The 20000-nt window shown below is 39.0% G+C and overlaps 1 long non-coding RNA gene and 2 pseudogenes across 1 annotated transcript; all 3 read right to left on the reverse strand.

Annotated features, from left to right (window-relative positions):
* The window catches only part of LOC138012563 (uncharacterized), a 583226-nt pseudogene that overhangs the window by 287010 nt on the left and 276216 nt on the right, over positions 1-20000 (reverse strand).
* LOC137976865 (uncharacterized) lies at positions 9443-11281 on the reverse strand. Its single transcript, XR_011117792.1, has 4 exons — positions 10786-11281; positions 10422-10490; positions 10128-10200; positions 9443-9751 (listed from the first exon to the last, which is right to left on the reverse strand). It is a non-coding gene; the product is annotated as an uncharacterized lncRNA (long non-coding RNA).
* Positions 11645-15655, reverse strand: LOC137976868 (uncharacterized; annotated as a pseudogene).

The raw sequence follows: 20000 nt of genomic DNA on the forward strand, positions 1-20000 counted from the left end.
CTTTGCAAAACTATAGTTAACAATACGTCATGTATGTCTGATTAAAAATTTCAAAATGGCGGATAAATGAATAGGTAACAATGTGAGCAAGTATCGCTAGCCAACGCTAAAACAGTGGACAAAAGCCATATTAGTAGTATAAGTGCTGCTCAAGGCATCGCTATGAACTGCCTTTAACTCTTTTCACGTAGTTTAGAAGCAAAAGAAAAGTAAATGCTTACGAACATTTTAGTTTGCCCCGCCGACAGGTTACGGATGCGTTACCGACAGGTCACCGACTGTGGGACAAATGTTGGACGACAGTCGGCCAACACTTTGGCCTCAAACATAACACAAACTGTTGGCCGACAATTGGCCAACTGTCGGCCCACAGTTGGGCAACAGTCAGCCGACAGTAAAATTTGGGAATTATTCTTCACTATTGCCCTTTCTTGTACAGGGTTTGAAAGTGTACGAACAAAATAAACTGCGTTGTCATAAGACTGACAGAAAGATAAAATATTTAAGAGCAAATGTTACCAAAAATCAAACATTTTCAAAATTTCGTGGCAACATAAATTCTATGACCATTTGTCCATTACATCGCAAAAAGCTTGGTTTGGGCTGGAGGCGAGGATCTACTGTGAGGTGTAGAGTTCCAGAGGCATTGTCCAATCATGACAGAAGAGGGAAAAAGTGGCCAAAATGTGACCGAGGAATCAGGAAAATTGATTCGCAAATAATTTTAAAGAAAACTGGAGTATTTCTTCAAATAGGCTTGGGTAAGTTTGCATTTTGCAAACTTTGTTTCACTGTAGTGACCTGTCTTCGTTTCCTTAAAAATATTGACTTTAAGTTAAGCCTTTGACTTTAATTTTCCTAGGTATTTGCGCATCTCTCGCATCTCGATAACCCTCAGGCTGCTTGTAGCAGAAGAAAAAGAGTCGTCAGCCATAGTAAGTTCGACTTCTCGTTCCACTGACGCCAGTGTGTTAATGCAGATGGCAACCTTGAATCTGGTAAGCTTTGATCCACATTACACTATTTATAGTCAGCTTGGCTTCGATCATCCTGTTAAGTAACAGGCAAAACACACCATGCAAGTCCTCCCTATTCAATCTGTTTGTCTCCATAATGGACTAATCACATCAATTTTTTCCTCAAAAAGCGTAGAATAATGGGCTGGTTCCCGCAGATTTTCGCTGAGGCTAGATACAAGAGAATTATACAACGAAAAAATCTCTGCTACCGGCTTTCGTAATACAAAAGTCAGTTTTATGTTCATATGGGATTTTGACATGTTTTAATCCGGATACTCTCTCTAAACTATAACTCAGAAAGAAAGATAACCGTGAGGAAACTGGAACGAATGATTGGTTTCTGTAGTTAACCACGCTTCGTTAAATTGTAATAGATGTTTAGATCTATTGTAATCTCTCCCCCCTTTTCCCTTGCGGTATTTTTTCTCCTTCATTTAAATTTTCCTTCTTATTCTCTTCTTTTTCATTTGTTTTGTGGTTTAGAAACAGAAGGATGAGGGGGAGGAGTTGGAAGAAGAAGAAGAGAAAAGTGAAATCTCTTTCACCCCAATAACAAGTCCTATACTAGAAAGTAGTCTCTATGAACCATCGTTTGCTGAAGAGATAACTGTAACGCCAAGGGAGAAGTTGAACAAATTCCTGATTTCAAGAGATATTAGTCCAATTCGCCATTCCCTGAAACACCATGGGCAGAAGCTTCCAAGCGGACAAAAAGGCTTTATGCTAGAAAGGTACGACAAGTTGTTAATGCATGCTTGGATGAGATTGTTCCTGGGGAAACTGAGACTTTGTTGTCTTCACTGGTCAAATCAGAGCTTGACGAAAGTGCTATTGACTCCTCTCTGATGGAATATTTGGCCGAATGTTATAACAACGCAGACCATTGGAGCTATCGAAGGCAGATTTTGTCCATCATGGCGGATAAGGTAAATTTCAAAGATTTGCAAAGATGGATACCTAATTTGTCCAGGTATCGTTTTAACATAGCTAGACATCATTTATTACTCCACGGTAGAGGTGCGAACGTACAATCTGTTAAAGGCACAAGAATGTACATTGCGCCAGAGAAACTCGATCATTTTTTGTCGTTCATCACCAGTACCCACATAATTCAAGACTTGCCTTTTGGCGAGAAAACTCTGAAACTGTCCACAAATACGGAAATAAAGGTTCCCAATGTTGTTCGAAGTTTGATCCCTGAGCACATTGTCCTTCAGTATCTAAGCTACTGTAGTGATGTGGGCTTCGTACCAATGAGTCGCAGCACGCTATTGAAAGTTCTCAGGGTATGTTCCGCATCTACGAGGAAATCTCTGCAAGGTTTGGACAATGTTTCAGCTGCTGGCGCCAAAGCTTTTGATGAACTAGAAGAAGTGATAGACAAGCTTGGAGATAATTATGGAAAGGGTTTCACGTGGGCTAAGGTGCAGAAAGAGAAACTTCATCTAGCGAAACGCTACTTAAAAGGTGACTATAAAGTAAGATTGCTTCTGTCTAAGATATTTTAGTTTTCTTGTTTTTGCTTCTACGGTTAGTGCACATGAAAGGGATAATAAACCATAAAGGATTTAACAGACTAGTAAAATTGTGCAAAGATAGACATATTCGATATATTCGTGATGATGAAACACTGCGTTTCTTGGCACTATGGGTGCTTGAATTTGTGGCCGAAAAAACTGTGATAGATAATGCATAGAATTACTTTTTATATTGTGTCGTGTCCCGGCAAAGCATGTTAGAAATGAAGCAGAAAAGGATATTGTAGAATCTATGAGCATTTGATGTAGAGCCAAAGTTACCTGTGTATACGTTCTTAATGCCAAATTGGTATATTGTGCTTTCATGTTCAGTTATTGATATATGCTAAATAGCTTTTTGTGTTTCTAAGGTTCACGTATCTAAAGAATCGAAGGTCGCAGATCATTGTCGGACATATGCCCTCAGCTATCCTCAAGATAACGATTACATCACAGTCTGTATTCATGAACACGATTCAAAATGCGAGAGATGCGAACTTCTCCCAACATTATTCAAGTAAATTTCAAGTCAGTTATTGGCAGTGTTAACTGTAGCGCTGAGGAACGAGACGAGATGTAGTATTAAATCTCACAGTTAATTCAGAGTATTGAAGCTTGCAAGGCCCATCTCCTTCGCGCTGTAAATCAGGATGCCGCAAGACATGAAATTCTGGAAAATCTTGATCCACAGGCAGTGTTAGTGGTGATGGACTGGGAAATGAAGTTTCTGCCGAGAAAATTTCGAGAAAGTCAAAGCGACTGGTTCGGAAAACGTGGCATACCCTGGCATATCAGTGTAGCATTGAGGAAGAATGCAAATGATGAAACTGAATTGTTTACTTTCGTTCATGCCTTCGAAAGCTGTATCCAGGATAGCTCCACTGTACTCGCTATTATTAATGACGTCTTTCGTCAACTTAAGGAAATCATGCCAGAAGTCAACTCTGTTTATATGCGGAGCGATAATGCAGGATGCTATCATTGCGCGTTTACATTACTTTCAGTCTACCATGTTGCTAGCGAGCATGCAATTGAACTAAAGCACTTTGACTTTTCCGATCCCCAAGGCGGAAAAGAATCTTGTGACCGTAAGGCCGCGACAATTAAAAGTCACATGCGCACCCATCTCAATTCTGGCCACGACATAGAGACAGCCTCTCAAATGATGACGGCCATTGAGTCATCTGGCGGAATTTCTGGTGTCCGGGTGACGGTGAGCGGGCCACAACCTGCTGCAAAGTCCACTCCAGTAAAATGGGAGGGCATTAGTTTTATTAACAACATTGCATACACCCAGGAAGGTTTGCATGTTTGGAGGGCTTATGGAATTGGCTCTGGCAAATTTGTACCCTGGACCAACTTCTGCCAACAAGTTGGGAGTCTTCCTCAGCTAAACAAACAGAAACAGAGTTCTAGTGCTGAAGTATCTTTCCAAACTGCCAAAGCCAGGAGTAAACCAAAGCAAACACCGGTTTTAGAGGAGGCCCCACAGAACAGAAATAACAGCAACGACGATGAAAGCTGTAATGACGAAGGAAGCAATCTGTTTTTCTGTCCAGAAGAGGGATGTGTCAAGTCCTTTCTACAATACTCATCGCTAGAAAAACATCTGGACTGTGGTAAACACAAGTATGCCCTGGAACAGGAAACACTGTACGACAAGGCAATGACCATGTACGCCACGAAACTGGAGCGTGGTGCTGGCGTCCTACCAGAAATAGTTGATGAAGGTGCATCTAAGTCAGTGGAGGATGATGGCTCCGTGCTACCGATGGGATGGGCTCTTAAGTCAGCAGGAGTACAAAGAAAGAATCTCACGGTGGCGCAGAAAAACTATCTGACTGAAGTCTTTCAAGTTGGAGAACGCACTGGGCAAAAAGCAGATCCAACGAGCGTCTCAAAGGCAATGCGAAGAGTAAAGCATAGTGATGGCTCTAATATCTTCGACAAGTGCGACTATCTCACACCACTACAAATAGCAGGATTTTTTTCTCGCTTGTCAGCAAAGAAAACTTATAGTGTGGAACAATCCAGTGAGGAGGAAGAACTAGAAAGGAATGAGCTGATAACAGAGAAGGCAATCGAAGAAATGTCCAACGAAAGCATTAGCTCCTCAGCATCCATCATGTACGAAACATACAACATCTGTGAGATCATAGGTCAGTCTAGGCTGGCGAAGTTTTGAATACGAACACTGCAGAACATCTGTGCAGCCTTAGAACTGGATGTAGCATCGATGACTGGCAAGCGCAAGCACCTGTATATGGAAATTATTGAAGGTATTGTGGCCAGGTGTGGCTGTAAAACTAGTTAAGGCTGACTAGAATATGTAGAGATTAACCTACGAAATAGTCAGTGATGTCGAGAATGTCTTACTTGAGGTAAACTGAAATTGACGGCTCTGTTTGACGCTATGTGTGTCGTCTGTAGAACATTTTAGAGATACTCTTTTACGAGTGACGACTGACGGGGGTTGTAAATTGTCTCGTCAAAATTATCCTGGTAGATTTTACGATGGAATCCAGGGAAAAGCCAACAAAAGGAAAAGTGTTATATGAAATGTAACAAGTTGTTATAAATTAGTTAAGTCTGTGGAGACAAAAGGAATCACAGCCACGCCCACAAACGGAAAATCTTGTACATATTCAAGTAGATTTAAAGATTACTCAGAATTTTAAAAAAGGGGGATGGTCTAATGTAAAGTTTCTTCAAGCTATCCTATGACTAACAATTTTAAGGCCAATCATAAGGAATCTTCCAATTCCATTTTTAAAATCATTTTTAACTGCATCACGAGGTCAACCAAGCCCTATTTTATCGAGAAATCCTTCAAGTTGAACCGCCCACTGGACAGAGAGCAAATCGTTCTCCTTTTGTAGGTCTACAGTGGCAAATAATACTCTTCTTGTAAAAAGAGTTAGAGGAATGGTAAGAAGTCATATGCGTCTCGTCCTGATGAAAACTTTAGTTAGAGCGGGACTGGCAATAGTCAATGAACACCAGTCTCACCTGCAAATTGTAATGATTCGGGAACCATTCCGAACTGATTTTGCATAGACTTTTTAGGGTCAATGCTTTGATACAGAAAAACTAGAGTTACACGTTTCGGAAAGTGATGAGGATCGTTAGTTACAATTTTCGAACACTGGAGGCGGGAGGGCGTAGTCGATCACGTGGCCAAGTAATTTGCATTTCTTTTTTCAATTTTTTAAAGTTTACTTTACTTTACTTTACCATCTATCATTCCTTGTGGATGTCTTTAACAATAGTTTTTGGAAAATGTGCGTAAAAACCACCTAGTCTTTGATAAATTAGTTTATCGAGGAATTCATTATCCGTGACCGGTCGTGTCCGGGTGATCCCGTTTAACCCACTTAGGCAATAATGTTCTTACTCTTTTCATAGTTGGAGACCATTACCGGGCTGAATTGTTAAAAAAAAAAAAAAAAAAGAAACTAGGTGATGGTCAAAGCCAAGTGTTAAGTTTTTCCGAACTTGAGATGTGGCAACGTCTTTCTTGTACAAGGCAATGAATTCGTCATGGCACCCGCATTTAATCACGTATATTTTCTAGTTCGATTTGGGGTAAAGCTTTTAGTAGAAGTGCACAAACGCGTTGTGTTTCATCTTTGACAGTTTTGAAATTGATTCAGAGGCTAGAAGTTCTTGAAGATGGTTTATGTGGTTTATCGCCGTAGAATATAGCTGAGGTTATAAAATGTAAAAATTGATATTGAAAATAAAAAGACTCGTAAGTTTGAAATGTTTAGCAGCATCATTATATAAAGGGTTCATGATTTTCCAGTCACAAAAAGTCCGTGCACATGAACGTCCACTCTCACTTCTGGAAATAATAATTGGTCATGCAACCGTTGAGTTGCCATAAATACATGTTCTGCGAATCCAACTTGGTGAGAACGCCCAGCTCCGTTTTGGCTACGTTCGCAAGGAAAATGTAAGTTGTTATTATACTATGAAAATGTGGAAGTCTTTATGTGCTGGTAAAGAAGGTTAAACGACCCTTTAATTTTATGATCAAAATATTTGATTCTTGTGCGAAATTGTCACGGATTTAAGACATGTTTTGAGACAAACGGCTCGTTAAATTGTTTGCCTTTGGTTTGTTTATTAGTTGGAAGCTGATTTTGGAGAAAAGGCAAACGAAAATAACTTTTTAAATCTGATCTCTGATCTTGAATTCAGAGATAATTGGTCGGGAAAACCTCCCAACAAAACATCTCACGTCTGGTCTTCATGCTGGAGTGTAAACAAACATGACAGCTGCGTTATCTTGACAAATTATCTTGTAGTTTGATTAAAATTTGTATCAAACGAAGGTACAGCAGAAATACAATGTATGTCTTTGATTTTAAAACATGTTGGTTAAATTTTTACGGCAATCCCGCTTTTGATTGAATGCTATGTTTGGAAAACTTGTATTTCTGTGTGTTTACTACATAAATTGGAAGGTCGGTTAAAACAGGGCATTGTATCCAACTTTAAAATTGAATTTCTTCGCGCTAAATCATTTCCCCCAAAAATCCTTTGGATATGTAAAAGAACGATTATTCGGCTTTGGAAATCCAGATTTTTCGACGTATTTCATTTAGTACCACATACTTATATTAAAGGTTATTTTTTGGGCATTTTTTTATCTTGATGAAAGAGCGTTCGCAAAATGTAATTATATTTTCAAAGTGAAAAGAAAAGAATTGCTCAATTTGCTTTTGACACATATTTTGGTATCATTCTACAAGATTTAGTATATTTTATTTCACTAGAGTCAGTTATTTCGCTACGCGAAGCATTCTTTTTCGACCTAAATTGTACGCCCAAAATGTGGCAAATTCTCAGGATTCGGTTATTATTGATTTTCTCGAAAACTAATCGATATTTAGCCAAACGAACTATGCAGTGATTTGTTTTACATTAAAGGCCCATTTTCATCCTTGATGCAACGCGGTCGTTTGTTTTTGTTTTCAAATCGCTCTATTGTTAAATGGCGCACTCTGATTGGCTATCTATTTTTTTCGACGGGAAAACTTTTCGCACATTCAAAGCTTCGCGCGCGGTGTTTAGGCTGTTTTCTCTGCCACATTGTCTTAGTAATCCTAGAAATTGGTATTAGTTATTCATGGAAGTGGATGAATCTATTACCAACGATGAATCCCAGCAGAGAAATGTTTACGGGTCGTTGATTGATCCAGAAGAACGTGAAAACTCTGAAGCCTCCGAGGTAGGTGATAAATCCACGTGCAAAACTTCAATTCATTGTCGAATTTACTGTCGGAATATTTGCCTCTGCTGTTATTTGTGGAATGAAATAAACATTATATTTTCATCCTCGCTTTATCGTGTATCTTTCAGGACTTACCTGCTCCAGAAGTGCGCTGTTCATGTAATGGTGCGTGTGCACGGAGATCTGGCCGAGGTTCGTGTTCGTGCAAGGCGACTAACCAAAACTGCACTTCGAATTGCCTTTGCAATAAAGCGAAATGCAAAAACAAGGTAAACAGAAAAACACAATTTTCTTTTATGAAGATTTTGTTTGGCTTACTGTTTCTTTGTACCACAGGCAAGTGAGGCGGCGGAGGCTGAACAAGTAAATACGCCAGTAGATCCTGATGGACAAGTGCAGTTATTCAACGAGGTGCAGTCCTCGGCAACACAAATAGAGGTGAAGACTTTATTATTCGTGCACAAATGCACTGTAGTCTGCATATAACTAATATCCTAAACGTTAGTAAAATAAACCAGAATGCTGTTTATACCTGCGAGGTCCCAGAATAGGATTTTCAGCCCTCTGTTGGTTTCTTTGTTCATACTTATAATTTCATATATTTTGCAATGTTCTGTTTGGTCTAGGAATTTGTGTCAACCCTTACTAGACAGGATATAGAGTACCTCCTCAGGAATGTTCTGGCAATGGGAAGAGGGAGTTTGGACTTTGCAAAGAAGCTGCTAGATGAAAAAAATGCACCACCACCACCTCCCCCAAGCCCAGGCAACAACAGTTCTCCAGAGTGGTGCAGGTGTGGAGTTTGCAGGCCTATGCCCAGTGACCAGGAAAATCTCTGTTGCAAAAGGGTTAACTGCATAACTCGTTTCCAGGTTTTCAACAATATTTGCCTTGAAAGAGATATTTTAGAAGTATGTATTAAGGCTCGCTGCGACATCAGAGCAGATGATTTCAATTTTTCGATGGAAAGTTTTCGAAAAGCAGCATACAGACAATATATTCTATGGAAATATGGAAAACTTGGTCGGGGAAACAGGAGAGTTGTTCCATCCTGTGCAGTTTTGTCAATACGACATGCATATCCTTCCCCAGATGGACGATACATGGGCTTTCGAAGCAGCTGAACTTTAGAAGTATTGGTAACTCCCAATAGGGAAAGGGGGTGGGGAGCAAAAGTGGTCATGTCACAAACCACACAGTTTAAAAATCAACCCTTTCCTAACCCTCCCCCCCCCCCCTTTCCCCCCTCATCCCATTATCTTGCAAATAATCCAAGGTTATTATCAATAATGGCTCATTCATCTAAACCACCTTTTAAGGAATAATATCAATTCCAATGTTTTGGGTGTGAACTGCATAGCATTTATTACAGCCTCTGACCCTACACCCTTGTGAAATTTGTGCAAGGTGGTAAGCTTATATACCTTTGCATAAATGGTGCTTAAATTTGAATAACAATAGTTTATACATCCTTTGCCTCTTAATCAGGGTTTTGGACAAAGGAGTTTTCACATGAATGTGAGGCTAAGGATGTATAAGTACTGTTATTCAAGTTTGAGTGCCATTTGTGCAAAAGGTCTAGCTGTTCCTGTCCAAATAGTCTTGGATCAAAGCTAATTATATACTTAGGGGACATTATTGTTAGCAATGACAGTTTCATTGTAAAACAATGCATTTATTTTAACTTTTTACATAGATTATTTCAGAACATTTTCATAGTAAGGAAAGTTATAGGGGGACCAAAATGTAGTAAATTTTGACACCATCTTCCAGTCTTATCATAAGAAAACAAGAATCATAACATCTCCACTTCTTGAACAAGGTGATATAACTTATACTGGTAATGTCAGACATCCCTAAGTTATGGAAGTACTCTACTGTTAATTCCTGGTATTAAAACTGTGTGTGTTACCACTGAAAAAGAGAACTGTCTCGTAAAATCCCATGTTCTTACTAACCCAAACACCAATGCCCACCTGAAAAAAATACAACAGTGATTGTAAGAAAATTCAAAGACCCTTTTCATGACAACCTGTAAGAAAAATTTAAAGAAGGAAAATTAGATTAACTAGAAAGACCAGGTTTGGACAGGCGTGAAGGACCCTTAAGTAACTCCTCTGTGGATGGTGCTGCCTTCATTCCAATTGTAGGGGCTATCTGTTTGGGATTAAAGAGGTTGTCATCTGTTGGCTGTGAAAAGCTCCCCTCTAAAAGACAACGCTCCTTGAGCATCTTGGCCATCATGAAAGGAAAATAGCTGTAGCTCTTCTCTTCTTTAACAATCTCAGCATGGAATTTTTGGGTGCGTTTGGAATATTTCCTGTGACCATGTGCATCACCAGCTGCATTTACCTGCTTCCCTCTTGAGAGATGCATGTTATGATCAATAGCAGCTAACATTATCCTCATGATAAAGTAGGGATATCTGAAATAAATGAATGAAAAAAATTGAAAGTAATCATTATAAAATTTTGCAATGAACAGACTACAGCAGAAATGAAATACAGGTTATCAATGGTGGGTAACTTCTGAAACACTGATATTTACAATTCTACTACATGTGGTCTCTGATGGGAGGGGCCTGTTAAAAGACCTACAAGACAGAAAGGCATGTACATACACAATACACAAGATTGATTTCCTTACTCAAATGCCATGCGCTTTGGAGCATATTTCGTGAGCATGCTATTGTAGCTCTCCAATACACTTGTGTGCCTGTAAAAATGATAAACCTAAAAGTTATAATATTATGAGTGGTAAAGTAGTACTTAGTGTCCTCATTTCCTATCATGATCAGCCACCTTGAATCTTAAAACAAGCCCTTGATATTGAAACAACCCTTTTCTGATAATAAAATGCTTGTTTATGTATGGAATGTCATTGTGTGAGATTTATTGACAGCAGTGGGTTGTTTGATGAAAGGGGGCAGGTGGAGGAAACAATTTGACCAATGCAAGAAAATTAAGTCTTCAAGTTTATAACACCACTACCAGCAACGGGAATTACTGACCTGAACCTAACATAAAACTCCAAGTTGTTGAGCCACTTCTTGTCCAAAACAACCTCCCTGAGAGCTGTTAAAGCTTTCGAAGACTTCGCCAAATATGTCTTTCCCGAAGTTCCTGTTTCATCAGGGGAATGCTTGCAGGCTCCTCCAGCCCATTCATGTTCGCCACAAACATGGTGAAGAACACCAAACCAAGTTTCCTAAAAATTAAAAATGATAAACATGTACAGTATTAGAACTAAAAAAATTATTACACAAACAAGAAGCCTCTCAGAACTTCATGAACATTAATAAGACAGTAAATATGACTGCAGATGGAGATTTTGATTAATGTGCAATCAATTAGCATGTACTCAAACCAAATAAGACAGCAAGAAGAAAATTGCATCACAAAGGAAAAACCCTGTACAGCAAAACTGCTTTGTGTAGATCATGCAACAAGGGCACTCCTGTCTAGCACAATATTCAATAAAAGGGGAAAACTGTTTCCAACCTTCAGTTCATCCATACTACCATCACAACTTTGACAGCAAAACCAGAAGTGGTTGACAATGTCATCGATCCACTCTTTCAGAGTTTCACATCCTCTTATGCGAGCAGCCTGTTACAAAAAAAAAAAACAGGAACAAAAACAGAGGCAAATCTAGTATATAGAATCAAAGTAGGGTGGTCAACTTACTGAGAACAAAGACAACTAAATCAAACATTTGTTACATTTGGGAAACTAAATATACTTGCAACATTTAAATGACAGTGACAAAACATGCACTTACTTGATGAAGACACTTGCTCAGCTTCTTTGCCTTGTGCCAAATATCAAGAGAGTGAAACAGTTCCACCAACTGTGGAAATTTCTCTACCAAACCAAAACAAGCTATTATTAGCTAACAGGCCCTTTGCACAATCCGATCACATGGCATGGAATTCATTGTGCTGGGATGCAAGTAACACAGAGGGACTTTCAAAACAAGGAAGTCAGGCTCGGCTGGTAACATGTAACACATGACCGGATCATGCAAAGGGCCTATTAGCAATGAAGCTCTCTCTCATTGTTGTTTATCAATAGTTATAATTTTTGAGCCAGAAGCCCCAATGGCACTGATCAAATCCAGGTATCTTTAATTCATTGATGAACATACACTGTGACTGTTGACTATTTAATATACAGACTATTGACCAGCTGCTGGGTTTATCTGGGTATTCAATGTCAAAGAACATTGGATACATGTATTTAGAGTCAAGGCCACTAAGGGCAGCCATCCCAAGCAATGAGAATAAAGGGATTCAACACTTCGCTGATAAGATGCTCGAGATTAGAATATGCAAATAACATAAGCATACCTTTCATATCACGCACAAGCTTCATAATTGATGAAGAAGCATCTGTTGCAAGCTCACTGAAGGGGAGGACACTAGCCATCTTCTCCAGAAGTCGTCTCAAACCTTCTTTCTCCATGACAACAGAGTTGCCCCCTGTCTCCCTTTTATCTACAACTGCCATGTCCACAACTACTTTGCTGGCATGCTCCATTAGCGTGTAGACACAGTACCTTGCACTGTGTCCTGGAGAGTCATTCCTGCCATCACCACACAAACACAAGTCGTCATACTGTTGAAGAATACCAGTTATCAAAGAGTTCATTTCATCCCAAATCTCCTTAACCACAGGGGCTGCACAGTGCTTCTGGAATCTTGTAAATGTGTTCCTGCTGATAATACTTAATCCAAGGGCTTTACATAACAGGGTAAATTTGCTATAGTTATTCCCAGAAATGATTATTGCTGCTGCAAATAGGGAATCATTCAGGAAAAACTCTACATTGTTCTTCACTCCTAAGACTTCTGATGACACCCATTTCTGGCAATGTCCATTCTTGCATTTGCGAATGATTTCAACCCTGGACCCAATGGTCTTCACCTCTTCCTTAAAATGAAGTCCCTCACCACAGAGGGCCTATTTGTCTTCCGAACGTTCCACAAGCTTATTGATGGAGACCATAACTCTCATTCGTGAGTGAAGGGCTAAGAATGTTTCGAGATCACCTTTGCTAGTAAGCTGCTGGAAAGCATCCTCTAGCTTCTTAAGAATTTCAGCTTGATGTTTCTCTGCTGGTTTGGTAGTTTCCTCTGGCTGGGGCATGCTTACTTCTTGTTCAAGGGCCTCGGTGACCGTCGGACTTCCAGCAGCGCCACAAATATGGTTGGTATCATCATCTGCATGTATGTAGTAAGGTTGAGGGGCTTCAGACACAACACAAGGGGCTACAGCAGCAGTAGGAACACAGCTGGAATCATCTTCAGCAGCATAAGAAGGATCAACCATTGTAAGGGTTCTTTCATCTTCCTCACTGCTGATATCCATGCTGTGAATAAGCAACATAATATGATTATAATATTGATTGCTATAATGTACACCACCCCCTCCGCACCAAACCCCCTTCATGAGGAATTGCAGAGCAGCTCTGTACTGTGTGACATATGGTAACATATGGCCTATCTTCAAGCATGCATACATCTAATATGCAGGATTAAAAAGCCTTCATTTAAATTAAGATTATATATTTGCATTTTCACAAACTGGTGTTTGCATACTAACTTCAATCATTGACAGTTGACCCTACTCACTTTTCACCAAACAGCTGTGTAACATCAGGATGCTCAGGACTGCCATAGCTATCAAGATGCCATTCGTCATAATCACTGTGGTCATCGCTGAGTTCATCACTGGATGTGTCACTCCTGTTAAGATCTTCCACAATGATGTTCACTCTGTACACAAAAGTACATTGAAATCTTGTGAAATTTTGACAATGAAATATAAATTCGATAATGGTTGAATGTATGGGACATACAGTTCATTTACTACAAATCATGATATGAATTGTTGGCATTTTTATCAGGTGCTCCATTCTAGGGCCTCTGATCATGGGAGTGGTCTCTAAGTAACATTACACATGTCATACCTATAGCTGAGCATCAGGTACTACATAATTGACACCCACAACAGGTTATGGTTTCAACTTTGATCAACATTCATTGTTTTCTGAGGCTTTCTTGGTGCAAAAATCATCTTCTATTTGCTTTATACAAAAAAATAATTGATTCTCTATCAAACAGAGTATTTGTACACCAAGATATCTCTTGCATGCATATAACTAAGAAAAATACACAAAAGGAAAGACCTTTACATCGTCCATGTAGCTGTAGCCATTAAAATTAGAAACAGGCAAAATTGAGAAATGACTTAAAATCTGCATTGGTATTCTTTTATCACTGGTATACAGAAAAATACTGACCCCCCTTTCCCCCGGCTCCCAGGAAATTCTAATCCTTTCTGTGGGGGTGGTATGGATATTGTATGGAACTGTATATCACACGGTTAAAAATACAACAATCGTAGAATTGATACAATATTACAACTGGGAGCTTGAAGATATGAATAATAAATTTTATCATTTAATGCATGTTTTTCTTCCTTTCCATTACCTAGGAGCCCACCATGTAACCTACCAATAAATGCCTACAGATAATGGTATACTCGTGAATGCACAGCAACCTCTCATTGTGTTTTGCTGCAAATAATATTGCTCATGGGTGGTCGAATGATAAAACAATTATTGAACTTGGCTATTGCAAAACATCATTATTTGTCAGTGTCACTCAGATCTATCATTTGCCCCGCCTTCGGCTTCAGAAAAATAACTGCTTTGCTCACCACTGACAAAACACAATATTTTGCTCACCCTCATCCAATTATTTTTAAACATTCTCCTCGCTGTGCTTGTCACATTGTTTTTACCACATATGACTTTGTGCACATTGCTATCCCATTTCTATACATACGTTTGCTCCAAGTCAGGAAAAGGATGATCATCAAAAATACATGTAGGCTCAACTGATACATCAGAGTCTTCTTCAGATAGGCTGTCATCAATTGCAAACCCACCAGCAGAGAATGGGTTGCCAGTGAAACTGTTATTGGTCTGGTCAAACAGTTTACTTCTTGAATGCCCTGGATCTGGTTCTCTCTGTTTCCCCAAGTCCGATATCCCCGTGACATCAACACAACTTGAGTGTGACTCACCAGCAAGATTTGCACGAATGGGAGTAGAAAACAAGGGAACTGGATCTAGGGTAAACCAGCAAATATGTTCGTAAATGACCTATTCATAGGAATAAAAATTAATTTCCTCAAAACAACACAAAATTAAACTACATGGAAAACAACAAGAATATTACAGATTCATCAAATAAATATAGACACAAAAATTTAATCCAAGCTTAGGTAACAGTATGTTTCTAAGCTTGTATAGGCTTACAAGATTACGTGGGACTACCAGTAATAAAAAGAACTTACTTACTTGTATCATTATCTTCTTCACAAGACAGAGATAAATTTACCTCTGCAGATTCATGAATGGTGTTTGATCTAATAAGGAAAGGAAAAAATCAAATACAATACTGCCTGGAGAAGTGTATCGGCAACACAAAGGAAAATAATTTTAAGTAACAAGTGGAACAAGTGGTGTACATGTGCACCAATTATGTACTGTAGCTGTCGAGCAGCAAACCTCACCTTCCACGATGTAACAGGAATTCTGCAAACTCACTGTCTGTGCGTTGTGAAAGTCCCAGAGCTTCTTTTCTATCCCTCCAGAGATTAAAAACAGATTCCCTCAACCGAATCGACTTCAAAGAGCCAGGCAACTTTGGTCTTCCAACACGACGGCGTGTAATGGCCGCCATTTCGTCATACACACACAGTCTTCACAGAACAAAATTTACGAATATATACAGAATATTTACAAAATACTTTCAGAAATATAAAAAGTGACAACAAGAGAAAGTTTTTCCAGCAAGAGAATGAACAATATTCCAATGGGAATAAGCTTTGGGAAAAAGCGATGCAAGTCTGCTTCGAAGAATTCGGTAATTTCGTGTAACACGAAATTCAGGATCAAAGTATCACGGCGCGCAATGCATCAAGGGTGAAAATGGGCCTTTAAGGTCTACCTAACCTTAGAATATGGGCCAAATTCAATTTTGAGCTGTTGCCACGAAATGTTTGACCGATGGTAACATTTGCTCTTAAGAACTATTAAGTAGAATGCCGAATGTAAAATAAACTTGAACTATTCCCTTGAATAAGCTAACTATAACAAGCCAGATGTTTTAGCTTGAAAAGAAAAACAATTTTTTTTAAGTGTTGTTCAATTCTCAATATTCTTTCCATATTCAAAATGGTACCAAAATTTGCAGATGAAACGGTTAATAATTTCTAAGGGAAATTATTCCTCCAAAAATGTGTTAGTCATCTTAGAGTGTGCTAATGCTGTTAATGTCTTGAAACTCTGAAATGTGTGGTAATTTTCGGGTACAGCCCTAGCAAATTGTGAGATTGACTCCCCTTTGTTTATCAATTTATTTTTTCAGGCACTCTTCCTTGCAGCCTTTGCTTTGCTGGCCTTACCAAGCCAACATTTCAGACTGAGGGGATCAGTGGCAACATGTGACACAACTACATGTATTATAATAGAAAACAACGGCCTATCATTATCAGAATTATTGCAGGGAGACACTAAACTGTCAGTTGAAATGACAGATGAAGAGTGAATGCGTGGTGAATTTCAAATGCACCAAACATCCACTATTTATCTGTCTGCTATTTCAACTTTGTGGGGCACCCACTGACAGTTTAATTCAGTGGAGATCTATTCGGAAACAACGACAGCTCAAAATTTAATCTTGTTTGGCTGGCTGTGTGCATGCTGGTATAAGTGTGAGATAGCCGTTTGATGTAGACATAGTTAAGAGAGGGGACTGATTTTGACGCTCAGCAAACATCAAAGGAGCAAACAAAAGATGCCAAGATTTATGTTGGAAAATCAAAGCCCATGCACAATCTTTTGTTTTTCACTCATACACTGTGCATGAGTTATGTAACCAACGCGTTTTATTCGTTAGATCCTCATTACAGAGTAAACAGCTATTGTGTCTTGTGCACTATTAAGACCAAAAAAGACAACAAAAACTTAATATAAAGAAATTTGACGGGTTTCATGACCATTCGCCTCTATTAACTATGATCTTGATTAGTGGTAAAGTACCCTTTTCGGCCCGTCTAACGAGATAGCTTGTGCACAGATTGACCTGCAACATAAAAATGTGTTTCTGTAAATGAATAATTTGCTGTAAAAACTCAGCCAAATGCTGTATATCATGATAGTTTGACCGATGTAATGCTTTCTAATTGGCTCGACTTTCGCCTCGTGGAACCACAGCTACTATGACAATGTTATGACGAAATTCGTATATGTAATAGTACTACATGCTGTCCAATTTGGAAATTACTGGATGAGAAAAATTCTGAGGACAGCCAAAATGGGACGTCAGGCCGTAGGTCCAAATCGGCATTCCGAGGAATTTTTTGAATCCAATTATTTCCAAATTGGACAAGCATGTATTCCTGTTACCTATTAATTATACAGCATCCAAAGAGCGTCGTAAAGCTCGTGTTCGGGAATCTCCTCAAGGACAAGCTTTCTCAATTCGCTTCGCTCAGCACGCCACAGCTCAAACACTTTAACCCAATTTTTTTTGCTTCTTTGAGTATTTTTATCCTGATTATTCTCCCTCACCTCGAGATATTCATTTATCTCTGGAAACCTAGCTGAAGACTCCTTTTTACACTCTGAGTCGTCAAAAGTCGGGAAATTCTGCCATTATCAACACAAAACAGGGTCTGCCTAATGTGCGAGCCATGCGAATTTCGCATTTAAGTCTAAGCACCCATTTCAAATAGCGCTGATAAATAGTTATTAAGTCTAAGTACCCATTTTAAAACGGTTAGCTTTCAACAACTGTGTGACTCGCATGTTGACTCGCATTCATGACTCGCATGGCTCGCACATTAGTAAAAACCCTGCGAGCGGTGGTCACTCGCTAATGTTTGAAAGCAGTGATAATAGCTGCAACCTTATTGACCAATATTCGTTTCATTTATTTGATTGGTTGAATGATTGATGGGAAGTATCCAGGGTTATCCAGGGTCGCTTTCCATTGGATAGAACTGACCAGACAGACCGGGCTTTTGGGAGGACTAACTCTACGACGCGTGTTATTTCAAATTGTTGCATTTGTTTTGCGAAGCTGATGGGCCTGGCCGGCCAGTTCTGACAAAGGGAAAGCGTCTCAGATTTTCCTCGCATTGAACGGTTTGTTCAAAGCTGAAGTAAACGTTTCAGCAAAAGCTATCCAATTTATTTTAAATTTGGACGGTTGGCAAAAATTAATAAAAAATAGATCTGATGGCAATATTGGATTTGGATGCAGCTATATAATTGATGATCAATAACAGGACAGAGGCATGACAAAATGGAAAAAAAAAATAGTGAAATTCAACCGTTTATACGAGAGAAAATAAGCCGGGGGTTACTCTGGCCGCGACGTACGAGTATAAACTCCCAGGCCAGGATCAGCCGCGGCTTAAGAAAGCAGTGAACGTAGATTTTGTACCATTTATACGGGTTGTTTGCAGCTTACATATTTTCTCTCGTATAAACGGCATTCACATATGGCAATAGTGCGCTCAATATATGTCGTGCGTACTCAACGTATATCCTGCGATATACATATGTGTTGCGGACAAAAAGTGGTAGTTTTTCCAGCTTTTTTCTCGAAAAAACGTACAAAAGTAATCACTTTATCAATGAAGGGCATGCGTGTATTTAAGTTATGAGGGGAATGTTAACATAATTTCTGACATTATCTTGTTCGGCGGGCTGCATACTTGCCTGTCAGTAGTGTTGTTGTTGTTTCCATTTGATTCTAAAACGTATTTTAATTGACTCCATCACGTACTTAGGTGACTTAGGTTTTATCATCTTGGGAACCCCTTATAAGTTGATCCAGACAAATTTCAACGTTTTACAGAACACGGTCAGATTTTTGAAAAATAAATATCTGTATAAAAATACAAGTAAATTTTCCAAGCCGTTAATATTGAAACCCGGCCAATATCCTATCTGAAAGACTCAAAAGCCCAAGGAATGGCACTTTAAAGGAGTACAGTCCAAAAGGTTTTTCACGGGTAACATACGTGCCTGAACCCCCAGAGACTCGCAATTTTCGCCACTCCTGTTATAGGAAATCTCTGGCCGTTTTACCATTTTCCCTGGACCCGCGCCTGGTGATTAATGTTGGAATAATTACACTAAAAACGCGCGGTTTTTGTGCCGAATGTTGAATAGTGTGCAAGGTACTACCTGGAGATAGGATGAATGATATTAATGATGTTGTGTTGCAAATAAGGAGACTAAGTTTATTGTTTATTGGAAGGCTGAAAAGAAAAAGCAAAAAGCGCTGCTGTTGGGGCTTTGTAGACAGTAGAATGAACAATACATTGATTGCCAGTTAATTTAATGCATTTAAAACAAGGGCGGATATAGGGAAGGGTGCAGGGGGAGTGCTCCCCCCTCTTGACATGACCGGATGCCGAGGCCTTTCTCAAGTTGCTCGGGATTTCCAAAACGTTGCTTAAAACAAGCTTTAAAATGTTCAAAGTTGCTTTCTCTAACGAAAGTTGGTCAAAAGTTGCTTAAAAAAATCCAATGTGTAGAACCAAAGAACAAAAAAAAAACCTCATAATGCAAATAGTTGCTCAAACGGGAAAAGTTGCTCGAAATACGAAAATTTGACAAATTACTTGCGGAAAGCCCAACTTGAGGCTTTCTAATACAATTGGTACTATCAATTATTAGTGCAGCCCCTCCCCCTTTTAAGACACTCAAAATGTTGTTATTGAAGCACCAATTAAGTCAGAATGTTAACTTATTAAAACCTATTAAATGACATTGAGGATGTTGACTTATTAAACACTGAGAATGATAACTAATTGAACACTGAGAACGTTAACTTATTAAACATTGAGAATGCTTCTACTTTGGAAGTAACAATTTTAAGTAAAAAAAACATTGAGGATGTTGACTTATTAAACACTGAAAATGATTACTAATTTAACATCGAGAACGTTAACGTGTTAAACATTGAGAATGGGCGTACCTTGAAAATAACAAATTTAAGTTAACTTATTAAGTTTACGCTGTAAATTTATGTTGTAAATTTACAACGTAAAATTCCATCGAAATTGAACTTTGTACTCTTGCATTCAGCTAATTGAATGAACGGCGTAATATTACCTTGAGATTTTACGACGTAAC

The sequence above is a fragment of the Montipora foliosa genome, chromosome 1, assembly GCF_036669935.1.
Source record: "Montipora foliosa isolate CH-2021 chromosome 1, ASM3666993v2, whole genome shotgun sequence".
Classification (NCBI taxonomy): Eukaryota; Metazoa; Cnidaria; class Anthozoa; order Scleractinia; family Acroporidae; genus Montipora; species Montipora foliosa.